At 36.8% G+C, this 14,962-nt stretch overlaps 1 pseudogene; it reads right to left on the bottom strand.

Annotated features, from left to right (window-relative positions):
* Positions 1 to 11,697: 11,697 nt before the first annotated feature.
* Positions 11,698 to 12,180, bottom strand: LOC133246796 (MICOS complex subunit MIC10-like; annotated as a pseudogene).
* Positions 12,181 to 14,962: the final 2,782 nt, after the last annotated feature.

Here is a 14,962-nt window from a genome sequence, read left to right as displayed (position 1 = left end):
GTCTGTTTTTTCCAGTAATCATGTATAAATGTAAGAGCAGGATTATAAAGAAAACTGAGCCCCAAAGAATTGATGCTTTTGAACTGTGGTGTTGGAGAAGACTCTTGAGAGTCCTTTGGACTTCAAGGAGATTCAGCCAGTCCATCCTAAAGGAGATCAGTCCTGAGTATTCATTGGAAAGACTGATGCTGAAGCCAAAACTCCAATACTTTGGCCACCTGATGCAAAGAGCTGACTCATTTGAAAAGACCCTGATGCTGGTAAAGATTGAGTGCAGGAGGAGAAGGGGATAACAGAAGATGAGATGGTTGGATGGCATCAATGAATCAATGGACATGAGTTTGAGTAGGCTCCAGGAGTATTAACCTTTTTACTCTTTCCATAGTTTTGTGTTTTTTTTTTTCCCAGAATATCATATGCTGCTGCTGCCGCTGCTGCTGCTAAGTCGCTTCAGTCGTGTCCGACTCTGTGCAACCCCATAGACTGCTCCCCTGGCCCTGGGATTCTCCAGGCAAGAGTACTGGAGTGGGTTGCCATTGCCTTCTCTGTGACTATCATATAGTTGGACTCACATAGCACTATAACTTTATTGTAAGTCTTGAAGTCAGGTCATGCCAGTCTTCCAACTTTATTCTCCTTCAATATTATGTTGATTATTCTGGGTCTTTTGCCACTCCATGTAAACTTCATAACCCATTTTTTTTTAATATCTACAAATTAACTTGTTGGAATTTTGATTTAAACTGAATTGAATTTGTAACAGTTTTTTGCTTTCATTAATCAGAGTTTCACAGTTTTCCTATAGATTCTGTATATATTTATCTCTAAGCATTTCACTGCCGGAAATGATAATATAAATAGTATTGTTCTTTTAATTTCAAATTCCTCATTCACTCCTAGTTGTTGGAAACCAACTGACTTCTGCATATTAACCTTCTTATCCTCACACCTTGCTATAATTACTTATTTGTTCCAGGGACTTTAAAAATTTTTTTTCTGATCTTCTAAATTCATCACATCATCTCAGAGCAAAGAGAGATTTGTTTTTTCCTTCTAGTCTGTATATCTTTATATCCCATTCTTGGGTAGATCCTCTAGTATATTATTAAAAAAGAATGATAAGAGGGGACATGTTACTAATATTTAGTGAGTCAAAATAATGGAACTAGTGGATTCTTGGACAAATTAGTTGTCCTCTCTCAGGATCAATTTCTTTCTCTCTAAATGAGGTAATAAACTATGTTGGGTTTTGCTGCAGGACTGAATGAAGCAACCTACATAAAGCACTCGGTTGCTCAATGAGGAGGACAATTATTGCTTTTTAAAATAAAAAAATTTAGGTTTTTTGATTATAAAACTAATTTTTTGATTTTGAAAATTTTAGGACAATTTATAAGAAGAATAAAAATCACACTTAATATCACCACCAGAACCATCTGTCTTAACAATCTGAAATATTTTCTTTCATAGACTTTGTATTTATTTTATATGCAAGTGTATTATGACAAATCATAATTATACCTGAAAGTTTCTGAACAGGGAAATGGGGAAGATTTGATATAACTAAAGTAGAGATGTTTTTAAAGACCTTCTGGCAGACATTTCATAGAGTCAGCTTGTCACAAAGACACTAATAAATGTGTGAGGTCTTCTAAGGAATCCATAAACAACTGAAGTTGTTTTCTTTTATTCTGCTTTGTCAATCAATAGAGGATAGATGGGTTAGACACACCTCCTTTTAACTAACAACTAATCACTTTAGAAAAGTGGAAACTGACCACTGTTCTAATATTGTCTGTAGTCCATTTTTCCTCCCTCTCTTCTCTTTCTTTTATATCAAGCCTTTTCCCCCTTTGGTGGATAAAACTAATCTATGGATTCATCTGCTTCTCACATGAGTAAACAGAATGCTCATAATTATTAATAGCTTTATACCAACAACAAAAAACTCTTTGACGCACTCTTGGTTTTTGTTACTTGATCTGTCCAGAATAATAGTGATAAATAACATCTACTAATGTTATTTTCTACTTCTTTCATTTCTAATACCTTTTACTTTATATAATTAGTTGGAATTGCTTTTGTTACATCAGTTCAGTTCAGTTCAGTTCAGTCGCTCAGTTGTGTCTGACTCCTATTTTGTTACATAGGCTAGGCTAGGCTAAGTCACTTCAGTCATGTCCAACTCTGTGCGACCCCATAGACAGCAGACCACCAGGCCCCCCTGTCCCTGGGATTCTCCAGGCAAGAACACTGGAGTGGGTTGCCATTTCCTTCTCCAATGCATGAAAGTAAAAAGTGAAAGTGAAGTCGCTCAGTCGTAACATTCTTAAAAACTGCCTAGAAGTTGACTGACAACTTTTATCAATTGTTTTGATTCTCTGTATGGTTTTTACCTTGAATTCTTTTTTTTTTTTTTAATTTGGAATAGAGAAAGTTTATTATAGGGCCATGCAAGGAGAAGGGTGGCTCATGCCCTAAAAACCCCAAAGTTACTGAAAGCTTTCAGCAAAGCCTTTAAAGTGAAAGGTGAAGGAGAGGTATGGTTAGTTGTTTCAAACTTCTTGGTTTAAAATACTTTCTTCTTGAAGTCAGGTCTATTTTATCTGACATTTGTATTGTATCTCCCACTTTGTTTTGTTTCTCTGTATCTGACCTACTTTAACCATTCTTTCAGCTACTGTCACTTTTCTATTTGAATTTCAAAATATTTTTAAAATTATAAATCATTAGGATTTTTATTGACTTTTCTATATTTTTTAACTTTGAACTTTTACAATTCTTGTTTCAGAGTATAAATTGAATATGGTTGACTGTAATTTTATATTCTCTTTTGCCTCAAGAATGGTTTTCTTTGCTTTCGATTTTTATTCTAATTTTGACAAATAATTATCATCCTTTTGATTCTAATGACTTTTGACTTTTCCATGCTGCTGCTGCTGCTGCTAAGTCACTTCAGTCGTGTCCGACTCTGTGCGACCCCATAGACGGCAGCCCACCAGGCTCCCCGTCCTTGGGATTCTCTGGGCAAGAACACTGGAGTGGGTTGCCATTTCCTTCTCCAATGCACGAAAGTGAAAAGTGAAAGTGAAGTTGCTCAGTCGTGTCCAACTGTTAGCGACCCCATGGACTGCAGCCTACCAGGCTCCTCTGTCCATGGGATTTTCCAGGCAAGAGTACTAGAGTGGAGTGCCATAGCCGTCTCTGTGACTTCTCCATAGGTATGCAAAATTTAGATAGATTTTATATCGTCTATGCTCAAAGATGGAGAAGCTCTATACAGTCAACAAAAAGAAGACCAGGAGCTGACTGTGGCTCAGATCATGAACTCATTATTACAAAATTCAGACTTAAATTGAAGAAAGTAGGGAAAACCACTAGACCATTCAGGTATGACCTAAATCAAATCCCTATGATTATACAGTGGAAGTGAGAAATACATTTAAGGGACTATATCTGATAGATAGAGTGCCTGATGAACTATGGACGGAGGTTTGTGACATTGTACAGGAGACAGGGATCAAGATCATCCCCATGGAAAGGAAATGCAAAAAAGCAAAATGTCTGTCTGGGGAGGCCTTACAAATAGCTGTGAAAAGAAGAGAAGTGAAAGCAAAGGAAAAAAGGAAAGATATAAGCATCTGAATGCAGAGTTCCAAAGAATAGCAAGAAGAGATAAGAAAGCCTTCCTCAGTGATCAATGCAAAGAAATAGAGAACAACAGAATGGGAAAGACTAGAGATCTCTTTAAGAAAATTAGAGATACCAAGGGAACATTTCATGCAAAGATGGGCTCAATAAAGGACAGAAATGTCATGGACCTAACAGAAGCAGAAGATATTGAGAAGAGGTGGCAAGAATACACAGAAGAATTGTACAAAAAAGATTTTCATGACCAGATAATCACAATGGTGTGATCACTGACCTAGAGCCAGACATCCTGGAATGTGAACTCAAGTGGGCCTTAGAAAGCATCACTACGAACAAAGCTAGTGGAGGTGATGGAATTCCAGTTGAACTATTTCAAATCCTGAAAGATGATGCTGTGAAAGTGCTGCACTCAATATGCCAGCAAATTTGGAAAACTCAGCAGTGGCCACAGGACTGGAAAAGGTCAGTTTTCATTCCAATCCCAAAGAAAGGCAATGCCAAAGAATGCTCAAACTACCACACAATTGCACTCATCTCACATGCTAGTAAAGTAATGCTCAAAATTCTCCAAGCCAGGTTTCAGCAATACATGAACCGTGAACTTACAGATGTTCAAGCTGGTTTTAGAAAAGGCAGAGGAACCAGAGACCAAATTGCCAACATCCGCTGGATCATTGAAAAAGCAAGAGAGTTCCAGAAAAACATCTATTTCTGATTTATTGACTATACCAAAGCCTTTGACTGTGTGGATCAAAATAAACTGTGGAAAATTCTGAAAGAGATGGGAATACCAGACCACCTGACCTGCCTCTTGAGAAATTTGTATGCAGGTCAGGAAGCAACAGTTAGAACTGGACATGGAACAACAGACTGGTTCCAAATAGGAAAAGGAGTACGTCAAGGCTGTATATTGTCACCCTGCTTATTTAACTTATGTGCAGAGTACATCATGAGAAACACTGGGCTGGAAGAAGCACAAGCTGGAATCAAGATTGCTGGGAGAAATATCAATAACCTCAGATATGCAGATGACACCACCCTTATGGCAGAAAGTGAAGAGGAACTAAAAAGCCTCTTGATGAAGGTGAAAGAGGAGAGTGAAAAAGTTGGCTTAAAACTCAACATTCAGAAAACGAAGATCATGGCATCTGCTCCCATCACTTCATGGGAAATAGATGAGAAAATAATGGAAACAGTGTCAGACTTTATTTTTCGGGGCTCCATTATCAGTGCAGATGGTGACTGCAGCCATGAAATTAAAAGACGCTTACTCCTTGGAAGGAAAGTTATGACCAACCTAGATAGCATATTGAAGAGCAGAGACATTACTTTGTGAACAAATGTCTGTGTAGTCAAGGCTATGATTTTTCCAGTGGTCATGTATGGATTTGAGAGTTGGACTGTGAAGAAAGCTGAGCGCCGAAGCATTGATGCTTTTGAACTGTGGTGTTGGAGAAGACTCTTGAGAGTCCCTTGGACTGCAAGGAGATCCAACCAGTCCATTCTGAAGGAGATCAGCCCTGGGATTTCTTTGGAGGGAATGATGCCTAAGCTGAAACTCCAGTACTTTGGCCACATCATGCAAAGAGTTAACTCACTGGAAAAGACTCTGATGCTGAGAGGGATTGGGGGCAGGAGGAGGAGGGGACGACAGAGGATGAGATGGCTAGATGGCATCACTGACTCGATGGATGTGAGTCTGAGTGAACTCTGGGAGTTGGTGATGGACAGGGAGGCCTGGCATGCTGCGATTCTTGGAGTCGCAAAGAGTCGGACATGACTAAGCAACTGAACTGAACTGAATTGAACTGATGCTCAGATCAGCAAATCTTTACTAATATGATCAGAAGTTATAGATCACAATTATTACTGTCATTGATTTTTATTATATAACTTCTATTTCAAGTGTCATTTTACCACAGATTTGATGTTGTCTCCATCTAGAAACAATATTTAGATAAACTATATCATTAATATTATTAAATTTACCAAAGCATTTTGTCCTCAATATTCTAATTTTTAGAAATGTTTATTTCATCTATCTTTGTGTATCTGATTCTAACTAATTTTCTCATTATTTGAATATATGACAATGTATTTTGTCTCCTTTACATGAGTGGCATTTGGCTAAGGCTATATCACACTTAGTAATCTAAAAATTAAAAATACTTATTTTGATAGTGCATGCTATAACTTTTGAAATATTTAATTATTTGAAGAAAAACATGAACTTACAATGTATTTTTATAGAATAAATGCACAAGAAATGTTATTCTATATCAAGCTTGCATAGTCTCTATAGTATTACATATTTCATGATATTTATACGCTTATATTAATAATAATTGTCAGCATCTTATGTAGGACAAAAATACGCTATAAATTTTTCTCACAGTTTGGAGTAGTAGCTCTTGAAAATAATATTTGTGGAAAATATAAATTGTTTACATTTAAATTTTATACCTAAAATTTATGTAAATTTATGTAATGATTGCAGCCATGAAATTAAAAGATGCTTACTCCTTGGAAGGAAAGCTATGGCCAACCTAGACACCATATTAAAAAGCAGAGACATTACTTTGTCGACAAACATCCATCTAGTCAAGGCTATGGTTTTTTCAGTAGTCATGTATGGATGTGAGAGTTGGAGTATAAAGAAAGCTGAGCACCAAAGAATTGATGCTTTTGAACTGTGGTGTTGGAAAAGACTCTTGAGAATCCCTTGGATTGCCAGGAGAATCCAACAAGTCCATCCTAAAGGAGATCAGTCCTGGGTGTTCATTGGAAGGACTGATGTTGAAGCTGAAACTGCAATACTTTGGCCACCTGATGCGAAGAGCTGACTCATTTGAAAGGACCCTGATGCTGGGAGAGATTGAGGACAGGTGGGAAGAGGACGACAGAGGATGAGATGGCTGGATGGCATCACCGACTTGATGGACGTGAGTTTGTGTAAACTCCGGGAATTGGTGATGGACAGGGAGGGCTGGTGTTTTGCGATTCATGGGGTCTCACAGAGTTGGACACGACTGAGCGACTGAACTGAACTCGCATAAATGAAAAGACATTAACTCTCCCAAGATAAATTTTGAGGTTAAAAGAATACTTTATTTGCACAATATTTCATAGTTTTAAAATCATTTTTGTCTCTATTGTGCCATTTAGTCCTCATAGCAATCATGTTAAGTGGTCTAGATTATCATGCCCATTTTTCAGAGGAGAGTACTGAATGTCAAAGCAAGTGAGTGCTTTACGCATGTCAGCAAACCCTTCAAGTGGCAGTGCTGAAGCAAAAACACAGTTTTCCTGTATCCAAGTAAAGCACTGTAGTTGGGTAAGGTATACCTTCCAAAATCTGGCAAAAAACATTCTAAAAAATAGATACTTTTCTAGGAGAAATAACGATCCCACTTTGATTCCTATTAACTTTAAAATCTTTAAAAACAAGATAGTTCAGGTTTATTGGGAAGTGCAGGAATATGTTTTGGAATGTGGACTCTAAACACAGAAAAACAATCTATTTAGAAAGATCTTCCCAGTGAAGGCCAATGAAAAGCGAGACAAAAATGGGAATAGGGAAGGGCAGGGACCAAGGATAGTAAGCACTATAATCTTGAACACTTCTTATTTTCATTGTTCTAATTATATTTCATATTATAAAAGTTAATATTGCAAAAAATCATTTTAAAAATTGCATAAAGCATTCACTCTAGTACCTCATCCAGCTAAAATTTTAAAATAAAAGAAAAATGCAATGTTTTAATAATGCCAAAGTACAATTTTAAAAGTTTTATAGTAAAATTCAAATCTTCCCTGAAATGTTGTCATCCATTTAAATATGTAGTGAGGGATATATGGCACATATTTTATATATATATATATATACACACCATATATATGGTATATATAATATATTACAATTATAATCTACTCTCCATTAAATTTATAGTTCATAGCATTTTAAGCATAATTATTACATTAAATAAAATTTTAAATGCCGCAAAGACAAACATTCAATAATAAGTAACCCTTAACAACTTCCAATATTTAGTCTTAAACATTTCTGATAATCTGTTTATTTTGTTGACCACTGTTCTTTTCTAATCCATTGTATTGCAGTAAACTTTCCACCAATAACAGGGGAATAGGAGGGAAAATTTATCGCTTAAAAAGGGTTAAGAGAGATGTCATTATCCTGCTGAGCTTCCTTTCCACATTCTTTCCTACCAAAATTATAAAGTTCTCTCAAAATTGAAAAGGCTGGCTGATAATGTTTATGGTTGATATAGTGGGCAAAAAAAGCACCACTGTCATCAATCTTGCCTATCTCTATGAAGGTTATTAGTAGGAAAACTAAAGCAACTTTTCTCTCTAGTATCCCTAGGTATGAGAGTTCCTCACTCTATAACTTTCCTTTCTACTCTGTGTCTAAATACAACTACTAATCATTCCCTTCAGTATCAAGAAAGTGACTCAAATGAGTCAGATGTGCAATAGTAATCATCCATGGTTGAGTAGAATGATTTTAGGTCCAGGATCTTATGCTTCAGGTGCTTCTTCTTCTTCTTTTTTTTTTTCACTGTCAACCATTTTTTAAAGTCTTTATTGGAGGAAATGACAGTCCACTCCAGTATTCTTGCCTGGGAAATCCCATGGACAGAGGAATCTGGTGGACCATAGTCCAGGGGGTCACAAAGAGTTGGACAGGACTTAGTGACTAAACAAAAAACAAACAATTGAATTTGTTACAATATTGCTCCTGTTTTTTATGTTTTGGTTTTTTGGCCATGAAGCATGTGGGATCTCAGCCCCCTGACAGGGATCAAATCCATACTTCTACACTGGAAGGCAAAATCTCAACTACTGGACAGCCGGGGAAGTCCTGCGTCTTAGGTTTTCAGGTTACCCTGTTATCATTTATTGAATGAGTGAGTGAATGAATGAGTATTGGGTATTTGAAACAAGCATAGTCAAACAGATGTGCACACAGGACATCTCAACCCCTCAAACCTCAAGCTGCTGCTAAGTCGCTTCAGTTGTGTTCGACTCTGTGCAACCCCATAGACAGCAGTCCACCAGGCTCCCCCATCCCTGTGATCCTCCAGGCAAGAACACTGGAGTGGGTTGCCATTTCCTTCTCCAATGCATGAAAGTGAAAAGTGAAAGTGAAGTCACTCAGTTGTGTCCGACTCCTAGCAACCCCATGGACTGCAGCCTACCAGGCTCCTCCATCCATGGGATTTTCCAGGCAAGAGTACTGGGGTGGGTTGCCATTGCCTTCTCCGCAAACCTCAAGCACATCCCTTTAAAAACTCTTAGGAAACTCTGTTGGGCACTGTTAGCAAAAAGAGGCTGCAGTTTAGATCAACAAATTCAGTTCTACTCATAAGTGAGCTTGCTTTAACCCAAGACTCATTTTTAAAAACCCCTCCAAATAAAAATAATTATTACTTAATGAACTCCAACTATATGCCAGGAATCTTAAAGATATTATCTCACTTAATTCTCAGGATGAATCCTTAGAGAAAATATTAAGCCTATTTTACATAGAATATACAGGGTTGGAGAGATTAAGTAGTTCACTGGACTGACACAGTTAGAGAAGTAGTTAAGATGCCTTCTGAAAATCTAGGTTCCTATTAGTCTAAGTTCTTTCCTCTCAATTGCTCCAACAGTCTGATTTGAGTTTCTGAAGTCAAAAGAGGAGACTCTAGCTAAAAACTAATAGCTGAAACAAGAATGTAATATCAAACTTCACATCATAAATGGTTAGGTTTCATTTATATGAATTTGAAAAGAGTTCCTTTAGCTTTGTTTTATGAACCTATGATACCTATTACTCTGTGAAGAATAAATAGGAAGAGGTATTTCCATACATACTATGGATCAGTTTACTCCTATTGTTAATCTCTGTATATATAATAGGCAGTATGTCCCTTTCAAGGTAACATTTAGCACCATTGAATTTGTTTGTTTGTTTTTGAGTCCCATCCACATGTTATGAATCATTCTATGTATGGCCTCATGTATACTCACCCTCGACAATGGCTGTCTTTACAAAAATAGATAAGAGGTTTACAACATTCTGGGCATTAGTTATGTTTTTGATATAAGTGATCTCAATGATTTTCTCAACAACCATGGTTATTACTATTAAAAGTATATGTTTTATTAATATATTGGAGCTTTCCTGGTGGCTCAGACATTTAAGAATCTCCCTTTAATCCAGGAGACCAGGGTTTGATTCCTGGGTTGGGAAGATCCCCTAGAGAAGGAAATGGCAACCCCCTCCAGTATTCTTGCCTGGAGAATCCCACAGAGAGAGGAGCCTGGCAGACTATAATCCATGGGGTGTTCAACAAAGAGTTGAACACCACTGAGTGACTAACACTTTCACTTTCTTTCATTAATATGTTGAGTTAAATAATATATAAGAGACTGAATCAGAGGTAGTTAGTGATGGAACAAGACTTGAAACCAAAACTATCTAATATTTAACAATCAAAATAAAGGACCTAAACCACCATGCCAGTTTTCCAAATTTCCCTTCTTCCTATACTACCTGCATTGTTTTTTGCCATGTCCAAAAAAACAAAAACACTATAATATTTTTACATTGATCTTAGCCAGCTAATTTTTATCTTAATATATTCATATTTAAGAGGAAACTATCATTAAGTGGAACACTGATATTATTTAACACATAGAAAGTAACCTAAAATAAAGATGTAACTATAAAAGTTTTTTAATGTCAATTATTCATATATTTCTGGTGGGAATATAATGTGACAGAGCCATTTTGGAAAACAGGTTGACAACTTTCATTAAAACTAAAACACATTTACCATACAATCAAGCACTCTTATGCATTTATCTCAGATAAATTAAAACTTATGTTCAAGACCTGGAATGATTTTGGCAGTTCAAAAACAGGAAAATTCAAATGTCGTTCAGTGAGTGAACAAAGTTAACAAACTTTGGTACAACCATATCACGGAATACTACTCAGCAATAAAACAGAGCAAACTAACGATGTAGCAACAAGTTAGATGAATCTCTAGAGAAATCATGTTGCAAGGAAAAAAGCCAATCTCAAAAGGTAGCATTCTCTGTGATTACATTTACATAATATTCTTGAAATAATGTAATTAGAGAGATACAAAGCAGATTAGTGGTTGACAGAAATTAGAGTCTGAATGTGGAATGGGTAGAGAGTAGAAGTTTGGGGGTGCTGGAGATATAAATAAGGGATATACCATAAGGGAACTTTATGGTGATGGAATAGTTCTTCATTTTTTTACGGTGGTAGTTACACATGTGATAAAATTGACTAGAACTGTACTCACATACAAACGAATATATGTATGACTGGCCAATCTCAAGCTCTGTAAATTCTACTAACACCAGCTTCATGGCATGGATATCTACTGTTGTTAGATAAGATGCTAACATTGGAGGAGGGAGAGTGTAGGGTGCACAGGACCTTCCTATACATTTTCCCCACAAGTACCTATGAATCTGTAACTATTTAAAAATGAAAAGTTAAAAGAAACAAAGAAAAAACTGTCCATAACTGTACATCCTAAATATCACCTTTGCCACCAGCAGCATGTGAACCATACTCTGCTACACTGGACTCCGCTTATGCTGCCCCTTTTCCTTGTTCACTTGATTGACATCAGATTCTAACTCAGCTTCTAAGCCTCTCTTCAAATGCTGCCACCTCTGTGGCTTCCCTTTTTCTCTCTCCAGGGCAGGCTCAGCAAAGCCCCTTCCCGTTTTCTCATTGTACTTGATACGCATTTCCAAAATAGCAGTTACGTTTCTTGTACTTTTCTTAAAATCCCTCTATCTTCCTTTAAACTCTAGGAACCTTGGTGGTATTTCTCCAGTTTTTTTCCTCTGACATTATTATTGTTGTTGTTCAGTCTCTAAGTTGGGTCCAACTCTTTGCAACCCCACAGACTGCAGCATGCCAGGCTTCTCTTGTCCTTAGACTATTAATTCTTTTTTTTTTTTTTTTTAATTAAAATAGATACTTTGGGCTGCCGAGTTTAGTTTATTTATTTTAAGACCACCGCCCTGCAATTTCCAGAGAGAAAATACAAAACAAGAAACGGACTTGGTTTCAAACACGTGCACAGTGTGCTGGAGTTGAGCATTACTGGCGACGCTCACGGAAAGTGCGGCTCGCTCGGGCGCCTCAGCGTTCCTGAGGAATGAACATGGTTTCTCCTGCCCTCCCCCTGGGCTGCTCTCAGGCGTGAGTCACTGCTCCTGCTCTTTGACGTATTTTCCGTGTAGAAGGTACGGAGCCTGGAAATCATGCTGACAATTGGAGTAGGCCATTCCAAATCCCATTCCAGAGCCAAAGGCTAATGGCCACATTCTTCTTTTAAAGAGGGTAAGTGAGAAAACAAGTCCTAATCCAAAGCCAGTACCTATCTTCACGACGGCGCAAGCACCGGTCCCACTTCCGGCCGAGCTCTGACTCCGACATATTCCCCCGCCAGCGGCAGCCGCTCCAGCTTTCCGGACCGTCGGGCCCCGCGCTCTAGACTATTAATTCTTAATAAATAAAATCTATATAGCCTTGGTGGGAATTCTTACAGCAATATGGACATCAACATGTCATAAGGTTACAATTTTACAAAGCGCAAGATCCCACTGATTAAAGTAGTTTTCTTAAAAGGACTTTATTTGAATGTAAGTATGGGTGTATATGTTCACGTGTCTCCAGGAATACACACACACACACACACACACACAAGTACAATAGCAATACTATGGGTATAGCCAGGTAAATAGTATTGTTATTAGCCCCTTTTGCTATCTTTAATTATAAACTTCCTTGAACTCAACCCAGTGCAAAGCACTTAATAACTTGAATGTTAAAGGACAATTTCTTAGTGATTTTTAGACTCTCAGTTTATATTTAAAGAAATAATAATTTCATGGCATATTTTTTTTAAATCAAATCTACTAGTTACTCTTTAAAGGCAACTGATCCTTACATATTTATTAAAAAATATAAACTGACTTGGCCCATTTATTTTGATAAAAATAAAATACCAATAAACAACTAAATGGGAGTATTAACATTGATGGTCCAATATCCTTCATACTTAGTGAACTGTGAGGATATATTCTCAAAACTAAGTGATGTTGAAAAAAAGCATGTTTTAGGATTAATTATAATACATGCATTTTTCTTGATTTATTTTAAAAAGTATTTTATATCATAAAAAAGAACATAGCTATTAAAAAATCTGGAAAGTAAAGAAAATCTGGAGAAATATTACTTCCATCAGCTTACTACCTAGAGATAACTATTATTTGCATGTCAGACTAATGTCCCCTATCATTTTTTTCCAAACTCATCTCTAAAATAATTGTAAATACATTCACATAATATACATATACATATACAATATATATATACAATATATTTTATTATAAGTACTATTCTTAAGGGCTTCCCTGGTGGCTCAGATGGTAAAGAATCTGCCTGCAATGCAGGAGACTTGGGTTCGATTTCTGGATTGGGAAGATCCCCTGGAAGAGGGTATTGTTGCCTGAAGAATCCCCATGGACAGAGGAGCCTGGGAGTCTACGGTCCATGGGGTTGCAAAGAGTCAGACACAACTGAGCAACTAAGCACAGCACAGCACAACACTTTTCTTAAGCAATAACTTATTAAACTTATTTTCTTATATGTTCAGTGCTTGAGAATCAATTTACACAAATCATCTCCCATTCTCAACCTTTCTAGGATGGTCTTATTGTACCAATTGTATAGATAAAAAAATCTGAGGCTCAGAACAATTATATAAGATGCTCAACTTCAAATAGCTTGTCTATGGCTGTCATGGACACATACATACTGTTTTGCTTACTCACCATTGATTCTACTGGGAACAGAATCTAAAGTTTTCTCTTGGGGGAACTACCGTGCTTTGCCTTAAATGCAGTGGTTTAGAGGGGTCTGACCATACTCCCTGGCTTCTAAGTGTGTACACAGTCCAGATGCCTGTACTCAGACCCCTGCTTCTACCTTCTCCCAATAAATGATTTAGAGATGGGCATACAACCTAGGTCAATTCACTTCCCACCTTATCAAAAAAAAAAAAAAATTGGCTTTATCTCTTATTAATGAACCCAGTCTTAACCCTGAAAACTTGGTGTTCTCATCTTATCTCTCCAGCTCCTGATTTTGGGTGTGACTTTAGGAATTTTAGATTTGGTCCAACCTTCCTGAAACCCAACCCTGAGGCCATTGATAACTGCTTAATTTGAAATGAAACTTTGATCAACTACTTCAGTCTTGACTAAAATCTTTATGTAAACAGTGTTAGTGCCCTTTTAGAAGAAAGCAGATAATCACTGTGGCCAAAGATAACAGAACAGAGGAAATATTGGGCAAAACTCAAATCTGGCTTGCACTGGAATAGAGACTATATACATACACACATACAAGACAAAGCTGAAAGCTGACATCAGTTCTTTAGTGAGAAGAGTGTTGGTAATTATTTCAGGAACACAGTTCAACCAATGTGTAGTATACCTAAGTCAACTGTAAAATTAAATCCATATTGTGCTTATTTTGTGGTTTGGGTTCAATCATTCCTACCAAACTTACACAATGTTTATAAAGGTCCAAGTAACAAAAACACCACAGACATAGTAAGAGAGATCTGGCCAATTTAGACTGTCCTTGATTATGAAATAAGATTCTGAGGCTCTGTGTGGGCAAAACTAGAGATGGTGATATTTACTCTGAAAAACAAAAGAGTTATTAAAGTTATATAATATGTAAATTTTAAAATTGTATCCCAAATTCTTGGAGACATGTCTGGGAGAGAATAAATAAGGGATTGAAATCTTTACAGCAGCAATATTCAGAAAGCTCTCTTACACAGACACTAAAATCAACTTCTTTCCTGGATGAACCTCAACTTGCATAAGTACATATTCTCAAAAACTGAAAAATCATCTTGCATGGTTTGTTACTGATTTCCTGGAACTCCCTGCTGAATTTTTTTCCCATTTCTAGTTTGAATGTTTGCTTTGGGAAAGTTTTGGCACCCTAGAAGCATTTAAATGCTATATTGCTCTTTATTCATAGAGTATCAAACTGTGTTTTTATGAATAAAAACATATCTTCACAAGAGATGAGACACATCTGGAGAACAATACAAGGAGCTATGTGCAAAAGGAAGTATAATCTCTCCCCTTCCCTTATGTTCCAACATGAAAATACAGAGAAGACAGAAACAAATGATTATTTTATTAAACCTAGACTAGCTCTTTA

The sequence above is a fragment of the Bos javanicus genome, chromosome 4 (assembly GCF_032452875.1).
Source record: "Bos javanicus breed banteng chromosome 4, ARS-OSU_banteng_1.0, whole genome shotgun sequence".
NCBI classification, from domain to species: Eukaryota; Metazoa; Chordata; class Mammalia; order Artiodactyla; family Bovidae; genus Bos; species Bos javanicus.
The sequence above is the reverse complement of the archived record's forward strand: the minus strand, read 5'-3'. Positions and strand labels throughout refer to the sequence as shown.